Below are 12815 nucleotides of genomic sequence, written 5' to 3'. Positions count from 1 at the left end.
GAACTCACAAAGACAGGGTGTCTGCATACTTTTTGGACATGCGATGCAATTTTGGAATCTAATAATTTTTTTATAAAGGAATGATTGAAAGACAGATAGATCCAGACTTCAAAGGTTTATTTTTGAAATGCAATAATTACTGATAGGATTCCTCATTCGTTTTGATCAGCGGTGTCATAGCTTTGCGGCGTTTAATGTTCTGCCTCATTAAACACTCATCAGCTCAGTAACAAGGCCTTTATGAATCTGAACCTCCAAGTTTGATATTAACACTAAGTGAGCATTTAAATGTAGTATCGCATCATGGGGTGAAGCATCACATTCTTTCACGTAAAGATACAAAGTACAGACCTATCAGCCTTTAGTTACAGATACAAAATGGGGGTGTAACATAACATCATTCATTCATTCATTTTCTGTGACAACTTTCCTATTCATAGTCAAGGTAGGTCAGGAGTTTACACAGAAGCATTGGGCTCAAAGAAGCAACACACTCTTGACAGGGCACCAGTTCGTCACAGGCCATCACTTACTCACACAGGCAATTTCACACAGACATTCCATCTATCAACATGTGTTTTTGGATTGTGGGAGGAATACATGCCCCCAGAGGAAACACATGCAGATATGAGGAGATGCACCCAACTTGAGGTGTGTGGCCACAACCTGTAGAGCCGCTCAGCTCATAACTAATGAAAATGTGTAATCTGTAAGTGACCAGTTCAGGGCCGCGGTGGGTCCAGAGCCTACCTGGAATCACTGGGCGCAAGGAAAGAACACACCATGAAGGGTGTGTGCAGTAGAACAGTGATCTGTTTGAGACCACTGTGTTAGATGGTTGGATCTGCATTAACAAGTTGTGAATGCATGGGTTTGTTGTAGTTCTATAAACTTTTGATTTAATTCAGCTGGCTTGTGTGTTTCAAAGTCTAGGCCTCACGAATGATACATTAGGACTCTCTTTCACGTCTTTCCAAAGAAGGATGCATTTCTCTGCAGTTTCAACACTGAAGGCTGTTTCAGTGTGAATTAAGCCAATGATCCCAGAACATTCAGCCATCATTTGGAAAGATTTGGAAGATGGTCCTGATGTATCCTTGGCATCTTTCGCCCACTGACAGTTCACTGCTCACATATGTCATAGTGGAAAAAATACATTAAAGGAGAAATCTGAAATACTGACGGCAACTGTTTTAAAAGGCTACCACAGTCACAATTCTAAACTATAAATACCTACCAATGCTAGAATATGAGTTACCATTGTTTTTCCTGTATTTACCAACTTTATTTATGACTCTTAATTTCCACCTTAAACAATTCACAACACAAAGCTGATGTCATCTTCCTTATAGATTTTCCCCCTCCACCTTAAACGACATTCTAGGGGTAGACATTTGCTCTTTCACCTTAGTTCCACCTTAAATGGGTCAATTTACGAGGCTTAGTTCCACCTTAAATAGGTGATTACGCAAGGCTGAAAATAGGTTTTGAATCTCTACCCTTATTCCACACTTTCTTTGTTTAAAACACAAACTACAGAGTTTACACTTTTAATTCATACATAAGTGTCTGTATTTTATATTTTTTTTTAGAAATGAATTCTCATTTTACTCCGTCTCTCCCCATGGAACGTTTTAGAAGGACGCCAAGGCTTTTTAGGTCAGGTAGAAACTAATGTTATTTCTGTTTGCTTGCTCAGTTCCATGGCTGCAGCAGGCTGAGCTTGTCTGCTATCGTGTTGCATACCTGGCAACACTGGATGTGAAAACCGGACTGAGGACGGGGCAGTGGATTGGATCCCAGGCCAAAAACAAGGAATTCTCCTCTGGAATGGGCACTTTTCTGTTGCTCTGCTGAGAGTGTTTAAACTTAACATGGTTTCTTAATCTCTGAACACACACTTTGGTCATTTTATGATTCAGGACAGTAAGTATATAACATATTGCTCATTAAACTCATGGACACCAAAGTCTTCAGACTGGGATTTGTGTACAAATTATCTTTTTAATCCATTTAATTTGGTCCAGTTTTCTCTCTGAAACAGCTCCGACATTTTTGTTAGGTAAAGTTTCATAAAGAAACTTATATTTTAGTATTTAAGTTTTGCGGCAGAGCTACATCAGACAGAACCTTTCAGGTACCATCACCATTCTGACTTGTTAGATTGTTCCATTTGTGAGAGCTATCGACTGCTCAGGAGGAGTCTTCAAAGCATTGTCCTACTTAGGACCTGTCAGGGCTGGGCGATATGAGCGCAGATCAGTATCACGATTAATTGTACATTTTACCACGATTATGAATAATGTACTATTACTTGTTTTTTATATTTTTGACTCTCATAGTTTAGTGACGAGGCTTGTACTGTAAATGTGCTCCAGTATTAAATATGGGATATTTTTTCTAATGTTGCTGGGAGCTTGTTTCTCTCTTGTTTTTTGAGCAGTTTATATTTGGTGTGTGATTGTGCTTTGGCCACTGAAATAGTTTTTTCTGAGCATTTACATTTGACTTCTTTTTGTTCAGTGATGTCTTAATTATAGTCAAAACAAAGCACGTCCACACCACAGACTCTGTATTTTTCTTTGCTACATTTCAGTTTAGGTTTAGGTTTCTTCCACGTGGCAGATAGGGGTAGAATCACGTGACTACAGCTTGGTAGCATGGTTTTAAAGGGGCAGAACATTAACATACAGTGGGGACATAATTATATTGATTCTGAATGTCAATTTTGATTAATTTTCAATTAATTAATTGCCCAGCCCTAGGACCTGTCTTTCTGAGGCTGCAGCCTAGGTTTTCAATGACACAAAATTCCTTTTAAATTGACTGTATTAGTTAATGAATTAATTGCACGGGATGATACACAGAGGCAGGATTTTCTGGATAAACTGCAAAATGACGCAAAATATCAGAATCTATGTTGTGTTTGCTTTTTCAAAGGATATCACAGGCATTTCATTAAAACCCTAGACCTGTGTTCACTTGTGGAAAAGGAGTAGAACATGTCCTATCTAATGAACCAAGACAGAAAAGTAAACCATAATTGTAGCCCTAAACACAACACTTGTGGTATTTTAGTATAACCTGAAGGAATGAGATCCAGAAATGTGCCTGTAGAGAATAACAGAACATTAGAGGATTGAGAAAAATCCTTTAGAGACTCTGTGTGCGTGTCTTTGTTCAAGGGGCTGTTCCTTTCATGCTGAATATGACAGCAGGGACTAGTGTGAAGGGGCTTTTGATCTTCTGAAGCAAATCATGAACATCTGTGAGAGACATAATCTACAGCTCCAGATAGCTGCGAATATCACGGTGCTGTTCGTTTGTTCCTTCGCCTATCCATTCCTTCATTCATTTAAAGTGTCTTTACAGGTATTCATCTCTGTGTTCTCTCTCATTTATCTTGTTACATCTTTTGAGATTCTCGAATCTACAAAAAATGACGTATAATAAAACCTCATTACAAACACTTACATTAAATACATTTTTAAAAATTGCCTTCTCTTTTAAAGGTTTTTTCCCCCATGTAATATTTCAATCAGCACGGTATATTGGTAGTCCACAGTGCAATGCCTTCATAGTCTGGGACTAAATGGTACTTTATACAGTGTCTGTCAATCATCCATTACTGTGCCATCAGTGCAGCCCAAACCAGTCGGTTTAGTGCCCTCATATGGTATTGGAAGATGATGGCGCTGCTTTGGAGACAGCTCCACCTGGTGGTGTTTGTCTGTAAAGCCGTTATTGCTGTTACTGCCCCTTCTAAAGCACTTGGCTGAAGAAGCTCAAAAGAGAAAATATTTTCATCTTCTAATGGAAGTTAGGTATGCGTCTGTAAACCACAACAGAGCCCCTTTAAAAATTAATTGAAATGAATGACTATAGCCAGCCATGACTACACTCAGCCTTTGGGTTTAATTCCATTAGCGAGACATGGATGAAACGTTGTCTTTTCTCTTTTCCTGTTGCCTTGAATAAAACAAACATCTGCTTCTAGTAGATCCCTCTCAGTTAGGACATGCCAAAAGCCAGAGCAGACCCAGAGTTCCCAAACGTATTTAAGCCTGACACGATGAATCGATTAAATTTGATTACACACCAATGTAGAAAATCACCCCTTTACACCGGCCTTGACTGGTCACAGATAATGAGCAGCAATTTGCAAGATGTTAGTAATGTTTTATCTTATAATGTGCTCTGTTACAGTAAGAATCTCAGCCCAAAGTACAACATGCGTCGGTATTATTATTATTTTACAACAGTTTAATTGTGTTTTTATACACAGAGCTCTGTTTAAAACAGGCTACCCTTCAATTATATAATTTCCAATCAAAATGGCCATACAATGCTTTTTTCCCATAGTACTCTACAAATATATTTTAAATGAATCTGTTTTGAAGCTTGTAGAGTGGCATGGTGACACTGTAGGACACTGTCTTTGAGGAATTTGGTGTTCTCCCTGTGTCGCTGTGGGTACCCTCTGGGTGCTCTGGTACCCTTCCATAGTTCAAAAACATGTACACTGGTTGGCTGGCTACAAGTGTGAGTGATTGCTTGAGTGTATAATGCCCTGTGACGGTCTGGCACGCCATCAATAGTTCCTACCTTGCACCCAATGATTCCCCGTGGACTATAGTTGGTTTAAATGCTCAAACAATCACTGTCACTTGATTTATTGGAATTATGTTATGACAACATTTCGGGAATAGGACCACGCCCAAACTCCTCCCTTTAGCCCTAACCTCCACACTCCATTTCTGCAACAGACAAACTTGCTCCCTCCTCAACCCTGTCTCCACCTTTTTTTTCCCTCTTGCGTTCACTTATCCAATGTAATTTCACGCACATCCCTAAGCTGCCTTGAACTCCTGCCCATAAATATACGAGTTCACCTCCCCTTTTCAGCCTCCACAGGCGTGGTCGGTACTAGCACATTTTTTAAATTATATATATAGATGGTGACAACCCACAGAATGACAGTCCTTTGACAGAGATTGTAGTTTTGTGAGTTTGTCTTGTGTTGTAAAACCAACAGGGGGCGATATGCAGTAGACTGACCTGTTTTTCAACCAGCTTAATATAGCCTAAGTAATTAGGGAGAGGCATGTCTACGGGTGTACTCTGTGTAAAGACGTGCAAATGGCCGCAATAAGGCCTGACCACGTCCCTGGGCTGCAAGGAACAAAGGTTATGTTTAGTGCCTGTGTCTGCCAGAAGGAGAGTTTGGTTTGTGAGTGGAGCCTGTAGTGCTTTCCACAGCATGCTACTCACAGTGGAACAACACAGACTGTTTTGGAAGGAGAAAGCTGGCCTTGAGCACAAAGATCTAAAATAAGGACCAAAAATGTGTGTGTGTGTGTGTGTAGTCTCACTCCAGACTGCTGCAGAAATACCCATATGCTGCATGTAGTCTCTGGCTTTTATCTGTCTTATCTGTTTGAACACTGTGCACCCAGGCGGTGCTGCTGATCAAAGAGAGTGTGTGGAAGCACAACTCCATTGTGTTGAGCTAGCAGTCACACAGACACAGCCAACTTCTTCATCATCAGCCCTGGGGTCAGCCTACAGGAGGTGGACTCTCTGCTGGACAGAATCAACATGCAGAGAAAGATGGGAATACAGCCTGAAAGGGTGGGTTTCGTTGATGTGGGCCAACACACACTTACACTCAATATTCCCTTGTAACAAAGCATTTTATTGTTCGGCTTTATTGTTAGTGCCATCTCTGAATTTGTGAATCTGTGGTTTGTCAATTTATATATTAACCTCCAATCTGAGTTAAGTAGATATTAAAGTTGTATATGTAAGATAATATTCATAGGCTTAAAGTAGTCTACATGTATTTGACACTGGTGCTGGAAAATGGATAAATACTCTATGATGTGCTCATTCATTCAAGTTGTTAATAAATGAAGACTAGGTGAAACATATTATGAAAACAACACCTTTCAATGCATTTGCACATTCATTTTGGTAACTAGAGTCTACAAACCTGCATAGTGTGAAACTTTGTTTTCCTGTGGGCTGCGAACAACAGGATAAAGTGAGCTGTTCTGCTGTAGATTCGCTTCTGACGTCAACATTATTTTCACCACCCTAACTTCTGAGTATTTCCAATCCAAGCACTGGACCTGTGTTTATGTGATAGCATGAAGATGAGGTAAACTCTGTTAAAAAACACAGCGAATATGAATAAATAAGAGCAGTGAAAAATTGGAATATAGAGAATAAGAGTTTCTCATACCTCGCGGCTGTGAAGGCAAACTGTGGCTCTATATCATTTAGAGGAACAAGCATAAATTCACACATTCATGAGTTTAATTCAAAACAGAAAGTTTTTTTTTTTTTGACGAGTCTTGGCCTTCAATAAAAAACTTTTATGAAATATGAACTTTTGGAAAACTCCATCCACTGTAAAGAAATTCATAAACTCAGATGTTGTCATGTATACAAGAAATTCAGAGTTTTGGGCTTGTAATCTCAAGAATGTGCATCTCCTTTGTTTACATGAGGTGATTATAAGCTATGGAGGACAAAATAGTGCTGGATTTAAAGGAGCTGTAATCTGTAATATTGACACCAAGTTTTTAAAATAGGAGCTGTAATACAGTTTCAAACAGCGGAGAGAGCTGTCTGCCTCCTGCCCAGAAGTGAAGCCCGAACAGGTTGCCAGTTTGAGGAAAACTGAACGAAAACTGAGACGAGTTTAATAGCTAAGAAGCCGTAATAGTAATAATCAACCAATTACGGTAGCGCTACAGTCAGACCGTCCAATCCGAAGATTTTAGGCTACTTCACCACGCCCCCATCTCAGTCAAGCGAACCAAACGGAGTAGGGGAGGGCGGGACTAGTTTCTGAACGAAACGCTTGTTGAAATTCTATGTAAGCTCTAGAAAAACAAAATCCCGGACGTTGGTCACCTTACCCATGCAAAAAGTCAACATGCGGCTGCCATTTCCCTGCATTTACAAGCCTTTACTGTCAAAAATCCACATTAAATATTTCGACTAGATAAGGTTGGTGTTACTTTTCGATGTTTCCTTCCAACATAAATATTGTTTAGGAAGCAGATCTTCTTACCCACAATTTTTGTAGTCAAACATTTCGTTCCACTTTATCACTACGAGTGTCCGTTTACGAATTGTCGTTATTCGTCAGGTTCTTGAATTCTCTGTTCCACCTTAAGAGCTGAAGCTAGCGCTATAGCTTTTGAAACTTTTTAAAGCAACTGTTATTCCACTTTATTTAAATCACACAAACCAAATGTATTATTCGTATTTTCATATTCAAGCATTTAGTTCCACATTAAATGTGTCCGTTTATTTGCTTTTTTTCAGCTTGTTATTGAATACTCATTTCCACCTTAAACAGCTATGCGAAGCTAAAGCTAGCACTAGGTTTACAGACAAAACTTGTTTTGAAACACTTCTCATTTCCAATTTTATCAATTTAAATCAGACGACCAAGTGCACATGATTTCACTAAAAAATCTAGAGAAACGCTTGTAATTACCCCAAGTTCCGGCCACTTTAATTACAATATTGGAAATCTTAGCTAACTGTAAATAAATAGAAGTACTTTACTCACTCAAATCAACATTTTTCAGGATTCAAATATGTGTAGATTAATGTCCAAGACTTGCTTGACTTTGAAAGAAAATATGTTTTCAGATAATAACGCTTTTGTTTAAGTAGGTGCCAATACTGCTAAGATTATTGGTGCCCCTTAACCTAATCCACATCCCCTGCTTGTGACAGTTGCTACCACATTCAGTGGTTTTGAGAGATTCACAATGAGATTACGTTTGTCCTGTGTTGGTATCCGTACTCTACGTGTAAGGACTAAAATGGCGGTAGATTTTCCCCTCAGAGAAAAGGAAGCTAACCGGTAAGCTAACCTTTACACTGAGGAAAATATCTGTCGCAAAATGGAAATGTGTTGTGTTCCACATGCAGTTTTGCACACAAAGAATTACAACACTGTTAGAGATACTTAAATATTGTTTAGATATGTGATTTCATGCAAGACTGATGTTTAAATGCCCTACTAAGTCTTGAAATTATGTTTTATTGCTTTACCCAATGCGAAGAGAGCGAGAGCGGAATTGCACCATATATGGCAGTGGCAGAAATTAGGGGACGGAGTTAGAAAGACATATTTATATTTGAAAGATATATATGCTGTGTACTACCAAGCTTGATTTCTCCATTCCACCTTAAATAGGTGAATATACGAGGCTTTTCAAATACAATTCTTACTATTTAATTTGTTTAAACACAAACACACCACAGAAAAACACACACGAATCTGCATCAATTTCATCAATACAACGGTATTTACACTTTTCGATCATGTTCTTATTCACCTTCTTCGTATAAAATACACAAAACAGTCCTGACGCCTTTCAAACTTCGCTATGCCTCACTTTCTTTATATAAAACACACAACCTATGGTGTTCTTTTAATGTAACGTCTGTACTAATATACTTTTTTCAGAAATGATTTGCTGTTACCTGTTCAGGAGAAAATTAACCCACTTTGGTTCTGTTCTGTAGTGTTTCTGCTTCTAAACTGCCTCCAATTTTCAAACATAAGGCCAATGTTTCCTATGACCTTTTACTCCGTCTCTGGTCATGGAGATTTTTAGAAGGGCAATGGGTCTTTTGGGTCCGGAAAAATATAACATTAACTATGTTCACTTTGTCATTTCATGGCTATGGGACATGGCCAAACGGTGGACTGTAAAATGATTGGACAGAGGTCGGGATATATGAGCTCTGCTGTGGACCGGGCAGTTCTCAAGGAGAATATACTGCTTTAGCAATGCAGCAGTGTTTTAGTTTTGACTGTTTACTTAATCTATGATCACACACCCTGGACATTTTGACAAATTACAGTAAATATACTACAGATTTCTCCTTTAACATTGCTAACAGGAATTGCTGCAAATGTACACACGAATGCTTAATAAATGCAAATAAATAGCCCCAAACCTCTTTTATTTGTTTAATATATATCATAATACATAATAGCACATTCGCCTCTCAGCTCTGAGATCTTGGGTTCAAGTCCCATTTGAGTGGAATTTCCATGTTCTCCCCGTGTCTTATTGGGTTTCCTCCGGGGGTCTCCGGTTTCCTCCCACAGTCCAAAAAACATGGATGTTAGGTGAATTGGCTTCTCTCATAACTGTCCTGATATGTGAATGAATGTCTGTATGTGTGTGTGCCCAGATATGGATTGGTGCTCTATCCTGGGTGAGACCCTAGTGCCCGACGGTCGTTCCTGGTCGAGAGTATGCTTTGCGCGTTTGGCTGCTGCTTCTCGCCAGTGTGTGTGTGGATTGAACATTGAGTGTTGATTGTAAAGCGTCCTTTGGTTTCTAGAAAGGCGCCATATAAGTGTAACGTTAAATACTATCTGTGGAGAGTTTTTTGTGTTCTTCCTGTTTCTGTGTGGGTTTCCTCCGTGTGTTTTGGCTTCCTCCCACAGTCTAAAAACACACATTGGTAGGTGAATTGGCCTTGTGAAATTGCTCACTTTTGTGAGTGTGTGAGTGACAGGGTGAATATGTGATTCCCTGTTATGGACGGGCATCCCATGTGTCCTAGTTGTGCTCCTGCCTTGCACCCAATGCACCCACTCTAAACCCACCGCAGCCCTGAAGAGGATGAACAGTAGATGTTACAGAAGATGAATGAACGAAGAAATGTACTCTTGCGAATGTGACTGACTTGATTCATATTTCTTGATGGCTTAGTCTGTCAGGTTAAAATGCACATTTGTGAAGTGTCCAGGATGAATTTCAAGGCAGCTATTTCTTTCTGGGCAACATATTTTTCTTTCCATGATAAAATGATTAAGTTGTTCTCCTGTGCTTCTAACCTTGGCCATTGTGGTGAAGTAAAATGGGCAATATTTTCTTGCTCTCCACCCAGAAGAGAAATGCAGAAATGGAAGGCTTTGATCTGGCGGGTCTCATCCACTTTAGAACAGCATCAGCATGGTGTAGAAAAGCCAAAGACAAAGTCTAGGACCATGAAGGTTATTCTGAGCTCTGTTCCACAGACGTGCTATATACAGATGCACGTTTAACCATGGCTACTCCCCCCAGACAAAAATGCAGTGGTCTAAGCCTTAAATAAATGTAGTAAAGAAACAATAGCGGTGGCAAGAGAGAAGCAGGAGTCTGTAGTGCTTCAAGGGAGTCAAAGCCAGGTCCGTGTGAGAGAGCCAGGCTGATATTATGGCTGTGGAATGTGCGATGGATGAGTGTGTCTGATCCACAAAGCGTTCAACAAAAGCCCAGGCTAACTGCCTCTGTGTCCGAGATGAAAGTTCCCTCCAAACAGCCTCACGCCTCAGGAGACGCACTCTAAAGCAGAGGTTATTCTGCTCAATTAGATGACCGTCTGCCCTTTGCCCTTCTCTGCTACTGAGTGTGCTCACTTCTGCCCTTGTGGGACCCCATTTCCGAAAAGGCAGCCAATGCTGCCTGCCTTCCCCTTCACAATGGACCAGAGAGGGCTTTCTAATTATTACACATAGCTACAGCAGCATAACTACATCACATGCTTTAAACTATCTTGACATCCCTTTTAATTACTGAATGTATCTACTTTAAGGTGCATTCACTGCTAATACTGGTGTTCAGATGTGCAAGCACAGCTTGTATAATCTCTACAGAATGCGCTACTAATAGAATAGATTCTCTGTGGATGATACGGGTTAAGGTCACCTTGTCCAATGCCAAGGGTTGGCTCCCAGGGTGGAAATGTTTTCTAAAGCACTGGAGCACCTTCCAGTTTTTGTGATTGATGAGTTGAAGTGGCATTTGTGATCAGTCAGTACAGTCATTCCTTCACTGATCTTCTGAAACTGCTCTACCCTCCTCAGTGTTGCAGTGGGTTCGAAGCCTACCTGTAATCATTGGACGCAAAGCAGGAACACATGAAGCTCTATTGTGCCCCCTCCCACACCACAGTATCTTCACAGCCACGCTCCAGCATTTAGGATAAAGTCTTCTGAGACCACAGTTCTTTAGAATAAACATCAGTTGGGCAGATATCTACAGTCTTATGCCTATTCTCTAATATAAGTTAAAGGCAACATTCATGATTTTAATCCAAAAATAGTTTTAATAAAATTCAAATGTTTCCTCACCATTTGCTGCTCTCCGGTCTCTTGGCATGCTTGAAACTAGTGTGTTTATGAAGCCCCAGTGTTGAAAAGCATGCTCCTAGATGATGATATTACTCTATTCCTTCTCTATAGGTGGGCAACATTGACTTATTTTTGCTGGAGATGGAACTGAACCTAAAATGGTAAGAGCACCTACCACATGAAAGTAAACACAAACCTAAAATGCTACAAAACTAAACAACTCAAGGTGCAAAGTTTCTGTGGTAATTCAAACAATGTACGAAATGTACAGACAAGTTACATTTCAAACAACATTAATTAATTCATTGCCTATTTGCTCCACTGCAGGGCTGGAGCATACCAGGAATCACTGGGTGCAAGGCGAGAACACACCCTGGAGGCGTCAAACACTCACACATTCTGTATAAATAACAGTTGTTTTCAAACATTCCGTTCCACATTAAAATATGCAGAGCTTCCGAATATAAACAAATGAGAGAACACCATTTCCCAACTATCATATCGTTGTTGTCCACTAACAGCTCGAGTGTGACTGCTCCACGTGCAGTGATAATAGTTATATATGTAACTGCACTGCTGTCATGTATGATGTAATGCTGTCATTCAGGAATGTCCATACATTGAAACTGACAGTTGCTGTGAAATACCAGTGTATGTTAGTCACAATGGTAGAAATTCAGTAAGTAAGATGTCAGTAAGTTTGACATTCTGCTAACAGTTTCCCAGAACAGAGTGTGAGAATGCACCACTAAAATTAAAGTTCTGTCTTTCATTCACGCCTGAAGTCACTGACTACTCAGGAATGGAATGCTCTGTGAGACTCATCAAGCCCTTCAGGAACAGACAGCCAATCTGCAACTAGTCATTAATAACTGTCAGTCATTTCCTATGAGATACAGTGCAAACATTTAACACAATTACCAGAAAGTGAAAATAAATAAGGAATGCGGATATTAATACGATTTAATATAGATAAAGAGTGGTGGTAAAATAATATTTACTTTTCTATCAATCTGCAAACCACAGGGTAGAATCCACAGATCTATATATTATATAAGATCTATATATTTGAGGAAATTGAAAAATATTATGTGGTAAGTAGAATGTCAAAGGATAAATAATTCTAAAACTGGTGCTCAAAATAAACATGCAAATTGTCATAATCAAATATACAACACTTAATGCTTTCCTTGGTAATCTTAACAGTACTTAAAGATATTGGAGAAATGCACTATTTTGCCATAAGTCTTCACTCGTCTGCCTTTGCATGCATATTAACTTGAGTGACATCCTATTCTTAATCCATAGGGTTTAATATGTCGGCCCACCCTTTGCAGCTATAACAGCTTTTACTCTTCTGCAAAGGCTTTCCACAAGGTTTAGGAGTGTGTTTATGGAAATATGTGAGGTCAGACACTAATGTTGGATGAAAAGGCCTGGCTTGTAGTCTGCGCTCTAATTCATCCCAAAGTTGTGTGAGTTAAGGTCAGGACTCTGCGGAGGCCAGTTGAGTTCTTCCACACCAAACTCGTTCATTCATGTCTTTATGGACCTTGCTTTGTGCACTGGTGCACAGTCATGATGGAACAGGAAGGGGCCATCCTCAAACTGTGCTCACAAAGTTGGGAGCATGAAATAGTCCAAAATCTCT

General features: G+C 39.7%; 1 long non-coding RNA gene across 1 annotated transcript; it reads left to right on the top strand.

The window, feature by feature from the left end:
• The first annotated feature begins 6904 nt into the window (after nucleotides 1-6904).
• Nucleotides 6905-11789, top strand: LOC136708075 (uncharacterized). Its single transcript, XR_010804311.1, has 3 exons — nucleotides 6905-7017; nucleotides 11276-11325; nucleotides 11492-11789. It is a non-coding gene; the product is annotated as an uncharacterized lncRNA (long non-coding RNA).
• The last annotated feature ends 1026 nt before the right edge of the window (nucleotides 11790-12815 follow it).

Source organism: Hoplias malabaricus, chromosome 10 (assembly GCF_029633855.1).
Source record: "Hoplias malabaricus isolate fHopMal1 chromosome 10, fHopMal1.hap1, whole genome shotgun sequence".
Classification (NCBI taxonomy): Eukaryota; Metazoa; Chordata; class Actinopteri; order Characiformes; family Erythrinidae; genus Hoplias; species Hoplias malabaricus.
Note: the sequence above shows the minus strand (reverse complement) of the source record. Positions and strands in the feature narration are given on the sequence as shown.